We start from the raw sequence: 12,387 nt of genomic DNA, 5'->3' as shown, positions 1-12,387 counted from the left end.
AGTTTGCCCCAGCAAAAACTCAGCTGCTGGTAGTGGCCAGGACACCTGTGGATCTCCAGCTTGAATTCGAAGGACTCAAGCTGACGCCACGTGAGGAAGTGGAGGTGCTGGGCCTCACATATGACGCCAGGCTGACCTTCCGCACGCACATCCAGCAGCTGGCAAGGGCAGCCTCACGGAAGCTGACGTCCCTACGCAGAATCTCCTGGCTGTTGGACAGTCGAGGGCGCGAGTTCTTATACAAGGCACAAATCCGATCCTCCCTTGAGTATTCGTAACTTACGTGGGGGGCAGCTGCCAGTACCTATCTCGCGCTCCTCGACAAGGTCCAGGAGAGGGCGTGGAGGATCATCACGGATGGACAACCGGAGCACCAACCGAGTCTGCAGACCCTCCAACACCGGCAGAGATATAAGTGGCCGGCCTCACCACTCTGCACAAAATACAGCAGGAGGGAGTGGAGCACCTGAGGACGCTGCGCCAGCCGGAGCGGGAAGTGACAGCCAACACCCGGTCAGCGGAGGCGGCTCCCACGGCTCTGGTAGTACAGCGATGCCGGACGACTCACTACCAGAGGCAGTTTATAAACACTTACGTGACGATCTGGAACCGTCTCCCTGCGTCCGGTCAGCTGCCTCAGCAGTTCACACACCGACAACAATGTAAACTGTTTGTGAACCAGTGGCTGAACAATTTGTGAACAGGTTAGGCTTTCAGATAGGGGATATCAACTATGTTCCCTTTAGCCTAGAAACTAGTGCCGCCATATAATGTAATGTTATAGGTACTAGGCCCTGATGTAACTAAGTGTCTGTGTAAAAAAAAGAGAGAGAGAGAGAGAGAGAGAGAGAGAGAGAGAGAGAGAGAGAGAGAGAGAGAGAGAGAGAGAGAGAGAGAGAGAGAGAGAGAGAGAGAGAGAGAGAGAGAGAGAGAGAGAGAGAGAGAGAGAGAGAGAGAGTTTTAAAAAATGACAAGATAATTTTCTTAGTTTACATAATATTTATTTTTGTTGTTTTTACTATTTATATTTCTAATGCACGCATGCGCGCGTGTAGGCGTGCGTGCGAGAGCTTGTGTGTGTGTGTGTGTGTGTGTGTGTGTGTGTGTGTGTGTGTGTGTGTGTGTAATTCACCACGGCCTGATCACGAGTTGGACTCGCTTTCGCCAGCAGGTACCCTCCCGACGTGAGCAAGTACTCATTATCGTCGATCTCTGGGTACTGCCAGGACCTCACACACCACACACCCCATCCCCCTTGCTCAAGGAGGTACAGTAACCACTCCTCGTCAATGGAAAGAACCCGGCCTGAGCGGGGCTCGAACCTCCGCCTGTTTGGCCGTGAAGCTTTTTAGCGCGGCGCTATAACCGATTAAGCTACCGGAGTGTGTGTGTGTGTGTGTGTGTGTGTGTGTGTGTGTGTGTGTGTGTGTGTGTGTGTGTGTGTGTGTGAAAAACACACACACACACACACACACACACACACACACACACACACACACGGTAGCTCAGTGGATAGAGCGTCTGTCTCACAATCAGAAGGACCGGGGTTCGATTCCCCGGCCGGGTGAAGATAAGTTGGGTTTATCTTCTTTCACGTGTAGCCCCTGTTCACCTAGCAGTGAGTAGGTACGCGACGTAAGGCAAGAAGTTATGACCTCTTTGTCGCGGTGTGTTGTGTGTGAGTGGTCTCAGTCCTACCCAAAGATCGGTACTACGAACTCTGTGCTCTTCCGTAGGGGAACGGCTGGCTGTCTCGAGAGAGACCCGCAACAGACCAAGAGGTGAATTACACACACACACACACACACATACATAAACACATGCATATAAATTCACCTTATAGAAAAGGAGAAGAAGAAGAAGAAGAAATCAAGATGAGTTTTCATTTCCATTTCTATTTTCATTTTTATCTTCCTCCACCTCCTCCTCCTCCTCCTCCTCCTCCTTTACCTTCCCCTTCCATTGCTTCAAATATTTATTTTCTCTCATATTTTCTTTATCTCTTTTCCTTTTTTCTTTTCTCGAAACAAGTCTTCCTTTCCAATTTCCTTGCGGCGTCTCTCTCTCTCTCTCTCTGTGTGTGTGTGTGTGTGTGTGTGTGTGTGTGTGTGTGTATTTACCTAGTTGCATTAATCTAGTTGTAGTTTTACAGGGCCTGGGCTTACGCTCGTGTGATCCTGTCTCCATATCTGTATCTGTCCAGTTTTTTCTTAAAGTTTTGCACACTCTTCGCCGATTCTACATCCTCACTTAGAATGTCCCAAACTTCTATGTTTCTTTGCGGGAAGCTATATTTCTTTATGTCTCTCAAGAATCTTTCTTTCCTCAATTTTTTACTGTGCCCTCGTGTGTTGCTGGTGTTTCTTCCTTCTCGTAGTATAACTCCTCCTTGTCTACTTCTTCCATTTTATGCCATAATTTATAAATATGTATTAGGTCTCCACTTTCTCTTCTTTGTTCCAGTGTTGGCAGGTCCATTTCCTTTAACCTGTGTGTGTGTGTGTGTGTGTGTGAGAGAGAGAGAGAGAGAGAGAGAGAGAGAGAGAGAGAGAGAGAGAGAGAGAGAGAGAGAGAGAGAGAGAGAGAGAGAGAGAGAGAGAGAGAGAGAGAGAGAGAGAGAGAGAGAGAGAGAGAGAGAGAGAGAGAGAGAGAGAGAGAGAGAGAGAGAGAGAGAGAGAGAGAGAGAGAGAGAGAGAGAGAGAGAGAGAGAGAGAGAGAGTTTAGATAAAAGACGACTGATGAAAGTAAGAAAAAGTATAAAGAGATTGAAATGTTAAAAAGAAAGAAGAAGAAGAAGAAGAAGAAGAAGAAGAAGAAGAAGAAGAAGAAGAAGAAGAAGAAGAAGAAGAAGAAGAAGAAGAAGAAGAAGAAGAAGAAGAAGAAGAAGAAGTAGACGCAGGAAGGAATTGGAAGGGAAGAAGTTTATAAATATGGAAATGAAGGAAAAACGGAGAGAGAGAGAGAGAGAGAGAGAGAGAGAGAGAGAGAGAGAGAGAGAGAGAGAGAGAGAGAGAGAGAGAGAGAGAGAGAGAGAGAGAGAGAGAGAGAGAGAGAGAGAGAGAGAGAGAGAGAGAGAGAGAGAGAGAGAGAGAGAGAGAGAGAGAGAGAGAGAGAGAGAGAGAGAGAGAGTAAATGGAGAAAGAAAGTGGAAAAAGATAAAAAAGTAAATAAAGAAGGGAGGGAGGAAGAACAGATTGAAGAGAAGGAGAAGAAGAAGAGGGCGTTTACCAGCAGACACAAGGAAAGCACACTGACAACGGAGAGGAAAGGAGAAAAAAAAAATAGAAAACGATGAACGATTTTTTTCCGCTCAGTCCCACGGCAGGAAAATCAGACCTGTGGCGGCGAGGCGGACGACGAGGCGCGGGAAGCGATCATTAGCATACAACGGCCCGGAGGAGACTGATAAGTTAAGGAAGAATAAATCGGCGGCCATAACGAGACACTTCCGCGGGTCGTGAGGAGGACGAGGGCACAGTCTGAGAACACAAATTTCTGTGGGTTGTATTATAAGACATTTCGCCGCCCAAGAACACGGATTTGACAAGGCTTTCGTAGGAACTGTGGGCATTTCCAGTAGTAGTTTTATGACCCTGGTGTTAGTTTGACCCTTCTTCTGTACCGTGAACCTAAGGGAACACATATTTGACAAGGCTTTCGTAGGAACTGTGGGCATTTCCAGTAGTAGTTTTATGACCCTGGTGGTAGTTTGACCCTTCTTCTGTACCGAGAACTTAAGGGAACACTCATTAGAACCCGACTGACCCCCTCTTTAACCTTTAGAAATAGTTGATGTGAGAAGCGAATGTGTCTTATAATACCAACCACATTCGTCCCATGAGCAGGATAACGTCTCACGGTTCCTATCAATCAATCAGTAGGGGCATACAACTGGGCAAGTCTCCATGCAGGCCACTGTCCCATTCTAAGTACCTCACAGCAGGATCCATCGACTTGCTTAAGCCATGAACTCTGTGGGCGTCCCCTTGGCCTCCTCCTCTCGGGGTTGTCTCTTACGAAAACAACCCGGTGAGCAGCGTCGGCTTCTGAGCAGCGTGCCGCGTGCCCGTATAGCCGGAGTTGGTGTTCACGGACAATGCAAGTAAGAGGCCTCGAATCAGTATATCTACGGTTCTATAGATTTAATTCAAGGCTTTTGGGTTCCCATAGATGAAACTTAAATTACAGGGATAACTCCTCTGTGCCTAATAGAACGCAAGTGAAAACAAGGAGCCTGTGGAGTCCCTGCAGCCGAACCGAGTGACGTCATGCGCGAACTGCTTCAGAATTGGAACCAAGAATGGGACGATTGTGTGTTTTCAGACTGTGGGCGAGGAGGTCCTGAGAGTCCATTAGCCGATATGTTGAAGAAGTCAGTGAATTTAGCTTTTAGGGGGTCAGTTTATGGAAGGAAGCTAATGTGACGCCGATTTACAGAAAGAGGGACAGGTCAGCCGCGTCTAATCGTTCAGTTAGCTTAACACCAGTAAAATGGTGGAGTACATAATTGCCAGAAGTATTCGGGATCATCTAGTAAGCCACAGATTAACTCGTTTTCGCGAAGAACAGATCACGGCTTACGAACCTTTTGACCTATAATAACCTAGACAGGCATATATTAACTCAAGACTCCAAGCAGATTTAAAAAAGAGTATATTATGTCTTGCCAACCTTCTGCCCAATAAAAACCTACTAAGGCATAGATTAACACAAGACTCACAACACGGTTTCAGAAAGAGTAGTTCACGCCTTATCGATCTTCTGACCTTTAATAATACCCTACAAAGGCACATATTAATACAAGACTCATAGAAATGAAAAGATAAAACATGGAAACTTCTGACCCTTATAACATACACGTGTTAAAACAAGACTCCTAGCACGGTTTCTTCAAAAGTAGATCAAGCTTACCTACTTTCTCTTCCACTTTCAGCAAATAACTCGCAAAAAAAAACAAAATCAACAAGGGTCCGTTGCCGGACTGTCGTACTCAGCCGCTTACATTTCCCGACTTTCTACCCCCAAACTGTCTTCTGGGCTCCAATATATACTATGCTCTGAGTACGACAATCTGGCAACGGTGCTCAAGACTCCTAGCACGGTTTCACAAAGAATAGATGACGCCCTACCAACCGTTTCTCTTGCTATAATAAGGTAATTGGGGCGTAAACGGAGACGAAAACAATGATGTAATAGACCTGGATCCTAGCGAGACGTTTGATAAGTTGCCTCATCAGTGGAGGAGAAAAGAATGCAACCTTCCGGGGAATATTAAGGGGGAGGAGAGGGAAGAAGGACGGAAAGGAGAGGGAAGACATTTTTAAAAGCAGGAGAGGAGTGGGGGGAGGAAGGAGACGAAGATGAGAAAGAGGAGAGAAAGAAGAGAGGAAAGGAGTGAAAGAAGATGATAAAAAGAGAGGAAGAAGGAGGGGAGAAAGAGAGGAGAGGGTGGAAAAAATGGAAGGAGGAGAGGAGACGAAGGAGATGAAGATGAGAAAGAGAAGAAAGAAGGGATGAAAGGAGTGAAAGGAGATGAAAAAAAGAGAGAGAAAAGGAGGGGGAGAAAGAGAGGAGAGGGTGGAGAAAATTGGAAGGAGGAGAGGAGAGACGAGAGGAAGGAGACGAAGATGAGAAAGAGGGGAAAGAGGGAGGAGAGGAGCGAGAGAAAATTAAAAAAAGGAGTGAAAGAAGGAAGGGGAGAAAGAGAGGAGAGGGTGGAAGAAATTGGAAGGAGGAGAGGAGAGAGAAAAGGAAGGACACGAAGATAAGAAAGAGGAAACAGAAGGAAGGAGAGGAGAGAGGGAAGACGAAAAAAGAGAAAGAAGGAAGGGGGAGAGAGGAGACATAGAGAGAAAAAGGGGAGGGAAGAATGGAGACGGAAAGAGAGAAGAGACGGAGGAGAAAATGTAGTCAAGAGGAAGATGGATGAAAATGGAAAAAGGAAAGGAAGAGAAAATGGAGAGAAGAGAGGAGGAAATGGAGAGTAAAGAGAGCATGGAAGATATGGAGAGAGAGAGAGAGAGAGAGAGAGAGAGAGAGAGAGAGAGAGAGAATAAATATTGAGGGAAAGGGGAGAAGAGATGAGGAGAGAAGGGAGTACAACGGAAGGAGTACAAAGGAAAAGCAGACAGCAACAGACCTCTTGGTCCTAACTAGGCTATTTGTTGTTGCTAGCATCTACTCTAATCTACGAGTCAGAGACACAGGACAGCAAAGGTGAAGGCTCCTCCCCTCCCACCAGTCCCTCCAACCGAGGCTGGCATAAAAAGGAAGAATACCATGTAGTACAGAAAAACTACAATGTAATCTTACATGGACAGAAGGAAGATCATACACGACAACTAAGCTAACACTACTTTCTGTCAGACCGGAGCAAAATAGCGGATGTTCGGGTTAGCTTCTAAATATTTGTCTAGTCGGTTTTTGAACGTGCAAATAGTTTCGCTTTCGACGACGTTTTGAGGCAAACCATTCCATACATTGATGACACGGTTGAAGAAGAAGTGTTTTGATTCATTTGAGTTGAAACGCTTCCTCGTTATTTTGTATCCATTGTTTCTTGTTACGCTTGATTGAGAGACCGTCAAATAATCATTAACATTAGCGTTGTCGAATCCCTTGAACATTTTAAACACTTCTATAAGGTCACCTCTTAGCCTGCGCTTTGATATGCTGAATAAGTTCAGCTCTTTAAGTCTGTCTTCGTACGGTTTATTTCGCAGTCTAGGGATCATTTTCGAGGCTCGACGCTGCACCCTCTCGAGTTTATCTATATCTTTTCTGTAATAGGGAGACCAAAACTGAACGCAATACTCAAGATGTGGGCGAACTAACGAATTGTACAGTGTCAATATCACTTTTTCTGATTTATGTTCAAATGTACGACCAATAAATCCGATCAGTTTGTTGGCAGTTTTTACTACTTCTGTGCAATGTTGACTCGGTTTAAGATCGTTCGAAACTATTACTCCAAGATCTTTTTCTTTGCTGGCTTCAGAAAGTCGCACTCCGTTAATTTGATAATGAATACGATCGTTGTTGATTCCGATATGCATAACCTTTCACTTTTCAATATTGAAATTCATTTGCCATGTTCGTGCCCAACTACTTAAACGTTCGAGATCAGCTTGGAAGTGTTCTTTATCCATTGTCGTAGTGACTCTGCTGGCTATTTTTGTGTCGTCGGCAAATTTCGATATTTTACACGATAGCCCCTCGTCAATGTCATTTACGTACACTAAAAACAGAACAGGTCCCAACACCGACCGCTTTGGAACACCGTTTTTGACATCTCGCCAGTCAGATGATATACCATTCATAACAACTCTCTGTTTACGGTCGGTAAGCCAGTCTCTGAGCCACTTATGAATATTACCAGTTATACCGTGAGCTTGCAATTTACTAAGGAGGCGGTTGTGAGGGACTTTGTCAAATGCTTTCTGAAAGTCCAAATATATAATGTCTACTGATTGACTCATCGTACACATTAAAGATATAGTTGAAGAAATCGAGAAGGTTAGTCAAACAGGAACGTTTGTTTCGAAAATCATGTTGCGAATCCTTGATTTGTCTGTTATCTTCAAAATACTTTACCATTTTTCCGCGAATGATCGTCTCCAAAATTTTGCACACGATTGACGTTGGACTGATCGGTCGATAATTACCTGGTTGTGACTTGTCGCCTTTTTCTAAAGATAGGAGTTACGTTAGCGAGTTTCCATTCTTGTGGTACTTTACCTGTGTTTAGCGACTTTGAGAATATGCTCAAGAGGGGCTTGTTTATATGGTTATGGTGGGATTGGTTGGTGGTCCTTTGATTGTTTACGTGACGTTCTCTGTCGGGGTTCGCTGTTCTCTCTCTCTCTCTCTCTCTCTCTGAAAAGTGACACCTGCTCACTAAGGAGTCTTCCAAGTCTAGCCGCCCCGGCGGGATTTAGGTGCACACCATCGCGTTCGTACAAGTCATTTGCACTATAACAGTTATTCCTAAAGCTCACAAACTTGACATTTTCTTGAGCACATAATGACTTCAGTCGGTTGTTAGTGCTGAAGGCTTTGCTGAATAAAGCATTACTTTCTCTCATCTGCGGGAGGATACCAGATATCATTATGTTGTTTGTTTTTTCCTTGAATTGTCGGATCAGTCTACGATACTTTTCCAATAATTCTTCTGAACGATTGGCCTTTACGTCGTTCGTTCCGACATGGATGACGAACAGTGAGTTTTGGTCTGAGCCGGTCATAACATCGTCGCGCGCCGCAGTGATGCCATCTACACCTATACCGGGGAAACACATGCGCTTGTGTTTCTCATATGAAGCACGACCGCAAAATTCTGTTAACTGACCTCTGATCATTGAACCGACAATTAACCGGGTTTCGTGTTCCTCATCAACTCTCTCCTTTAAAATATCAAATCGATTGAAGGTCGTGAGTTGCAACATTTTTCTTGGCGTATAAGGCCTGGCTCCACTCCTTACAGGAATGGAACCGTCATCAGGTGCTTCGGCACTCGGATTTCTCGTGCATAGGTCGGTACGGTCGGGTCGGGCAAAGGGGCAGTGTCGCCAGTCTGCGGCACAACTGTGTTGGCCGCAACAAACTCCTTCAGGGATTCGTGTTGTTTTTCTAAAATGTCATATTTCATTTTCAAGTCGTCGTACTTACGGTCGCTAACACAAAGGCGACGAGCAGAGGAGTTTCTAAAATACTGAGGAGCGAACCTCCCGCAACATACTTCGCAATCTCTCAGTTTGGACGGCATTGTGAACTAGTAATTTCTTAATTCATGACAATGAAAGCAAATAGAGCGCAGTTACTGTAAACTTGAGGGAGTCACCATAATATAATTTTAAAAAGTTGAATGCATAGAAAAGGGATACTGCGGTTTCCCAGTGGCCCAGGAAAATAAAGGTATGGAGACCTCCGCAGGGCCACAAAAACCCAGAAAATGGCCATTATGAGTGGTGAGCCTTCGGATTTGAAGCTGGCAACCTTGTCAGCCCGGTCGAATTTGTCCTTGAGCTTTGTCCCCAAAAGACTGGGGCCGGCGTGGTTACCCGTCACCCACACTGGGCAGAGAGAAAGGAGTCAGCCACCCAGGAGCATCACAACATGTGTCCCCCTTCATAAAGACTGGGGCCGGCGTGGTTACCCGTCACCCACACTGGGCAGAGAGAAAGGAGTCAGCCACCCAGGAGCATCACAACATGCGTCCCCCTTCAAGCACGAGCCTTGCGGGCCCTGGCCCAAGGCACCTGTCACCAGGTGTGATCCGAGGACTGAGACTAGAGGCTGGGTGGGATACCTGTAGAGAGGAAGGAAAGAAGGGGATGTATCCTCAAAGTGTAAAGGAGGGTGACGACCCTTGGATAGACTACCCATAGGAAGGGAAAAAATGGTAATAGTCCGGAGAGAAAGAAATAAGTCCCTCTTAAGGCGGCTTTACACCTGGCAATTCCAAGTCGGCAATACAGGCGCGGCTGCATTTTTGGTCTGGGTCTGGGTCTGGGAGCCCTTCTCGCGGCAAGTTCTCTGCAGCTGAGCGCGTCCGTCTTGTATTGCCGACTGGCGGCTGAGGACAACATGTCGGCGCCAATAAAACAAGAAATGACAGATACAGACAACAAGATTTGGAGCCAGGAGGCCGAGGTGGCATTACTAGAAGAAGTGAGGCAGCATAGATACTTGTAGGACCCACAAGATAAGCTGTATGAGAAGCTGCATGAGTCTACGCAAAACAACTTTTGAGAGAGTGGCAGCAACATTACGAGAAATGTTTATGCGAGATTTCGAAGGATCTAAGGAACGAGTATTTTCGTGTATTATATAATCACACTATGTAATGCCTGGGGGTTGCGATGGCATGTTCCTCCCTTCTCCTTTGTTGTTAAATGCAACAATGAACAATCAATCAATCAATACTACTGAAGGTAAAACTCGTTTACTTAAAGTATTTCTACAATATTAGGCTACTGGACCAAACTCATTGTGGTTTTAATATATGGTAGTAGCCCTTTGGAGTGTCTGGGATGAATTCATGCCCTTGCATTTACTAGCAGTTTACGTCTTGATGCTCCCGGCGGCTCCTCCAACGTGTGAACGTACTTGCTCCCGAGAGCACCCAGCTGGTCTAGCTGCTAGATCGTCGCGGCTGTACTGCCGACTAGGATTGCCAGGTGTAAAGCCGCCTTTAGTCGCCTTTTACAACACGCAGGGAATACGGTGGTGGAATTCTTTCACCCCCAACCACAGGGAGGGATGAAGGAAGAGATAGGAAGTACGAGAATGGAGAAGGAGAAGTAAAGAAAGAAGGGAAGGAGGAGAAAAGGGAGAGAAGAGAGGAGGAAGTGGAGGGAAGGGAGGAGATGAAAAAGGAAGGGAAAAAAAGGAGGAAAAATTAGGAGAAAAGCGAGAGGAGATAAAGAAAGAAGGGAAGGAGGAGAAAATGGAGAATAGAGGAACTGGAGGGAAGAGAGAGGAAAGACAAGAATGAAGGGAGAATGACGGAGGAAATAATTGGAGGAAAAGAGAAGGAAAGAAAGAGAAAATGGAGAGGGAGGAAGTGAACATGGAAGGAATAGAAGAAAGGAAGGAGAGGCATAGGAGGGGACACCAGGCAGCACCAGCGCACCTATACAGCCAGGACCACACGCCTGGGAACATGTTCACGGCAGCCACTCCTCAAGCGGAGAACACAAACACGCAGCAGGTGAAGCTGGCCGCTCACAGGTGGCGTGAGGAACACCCGAGGGCGATAGTGCATGGTACAAACGTGAAGTGACAAAGTTACACTAATACAAATTGTTACTACATGTTTCCTATCATTTTTGTATTTTGTATTTGTATGTTTGTATTAATTTTGTCCCATACACAGGCTCTTGAAATAGTTAAACCTAAGAAGTGTAATTTTGAGTCTCCTTTTTGTACAGAAATATGTTTAAAGAGAGAGAGAGAGAGAGAGAGAGAGAGAGAGAGAGAGAGAGAGAGAGAGAGAGAGAGAGAGAGAGAGAGAGAGTAGATGAATTAAAAATGAGAGAAGTAGAAAAAGGAGGGAGGGAGGGAAGGGAGGGTAAAAAGGGAGGGAAAAAAGGAAGAGATAAAAATGAAGGAAGGTAAATGGAAGAGGAGAAAGAGGAAAGGAAGAGAGAAATGAAGGAGGAGAGAGGAGAGAAGGAGATAAAGGAAGGAGAGAGGAGCGAAAGGAGGTAGAAAAGGAGAGAAGAGGAGGAGAAAAAGGAGAAGAGAGAGGAAAGGAGGGAGACGAGACAAAGAGAGGGGAAAAAGAAGAAAGGAGAGAAGAAACGGGAAACAAAAAAAGAGAGAAGGAAAGAGAGAAAGAATGGAGGAGAAGGAACGAAAAAGGGAGAAAAAACGAATGAGAGGAGACAGAGGAGATGAAGAGGAAAGAGAAGGGAAGAGAGAGAGAGAGAGAGAGAGAGAGAGAGAGAGAGAGAGAGAGAGAGAGAGAGAGAGAGAGAGAGAGAGAGAGAATTACAAAGAATTACATAGAAAATCAGACCACACAGACCCCATGGTCCAGAATGATTTTACATTAATCAGATAGCTCCAAAACGTTGCTTTTCTACTCTAGTTAATATTAAGTTCAAGGAAGTGACGGTCGAGCTTGTTTTTAAAGGAGTCAATCGTGTTACACTGGACCACTGATGGTGGGAGCTTATTCCATTCTCGCACTACAACGTTGGTGAAGAAAAATTTGGTGCAGTCTGAATTTACTTGTCTACATTTGAGTTTTACGCCATTGTTCCTCGTTCGCAAAGTGTCATCGATCATAAACAATGTTGATCTGTTTACATTCGTGAAACCATTAAATATTTTAAAACATTCGATCAATTTTCCTCGGAGGCGACGTTTCTCAAGAGAGAACATGTTAATGGTGGAAAGCCTTTCTTCGTAGGATTTGTTGCGCAAGGAAGGGATCATTTTTGTTGCTCGACGCTGAACACCTTCTAGTTTAGCAATGTCCTTTGCATGGTGGGGAGACCAAAACTGTACCGCATATTCCAAATGGGGTCTGACTAAACTATTGTAGAGCGGAAGTATTACATCTTTATTCTTGAATAAAAAGTTTCTTTTAATGAAGCCCAACATTCTGTTCGCTTTATTTGCTGCATCGATGCATTGATGTGAGAATTTGAGGTTTGACGCGATTTTGACCCCCAGGTCCTTAACGCATTGAACGCTTATGAGTTTAACGCCGCGTATTTCGTAATCGAACTTCTTATTTTTTGTTCCAACTTGAAGGACGTGGCACTTGTCTACGTTAAAGGGCATCTCCCATTTATCCGACCAAGCTGAAATTTTGTGCAAATCCTCTTGGAGGCTTTGCCTGTCTTCGTCAGTGAGAACCAAGTTACCAATCTTTGT

This window comes from Eriocheir sinensis, chromosome 16 (genome assembly GCF_024679095.1).
Source record: "Eriocheir sinensis breed Jianghai 21 chromosome 16, ASM2467909v1, whole genome shotgun sequence".
Classification (NCBI taxonomy): domain Eukaryota; kingdom Metazoa; phylum Arthropoda; class Malacostraca; order Decapoda; family Varunidae; genus Eriocheir; species Eriocheir sinensis.
Note: the sequence above shows the minus strand (reverse complement) of the source record.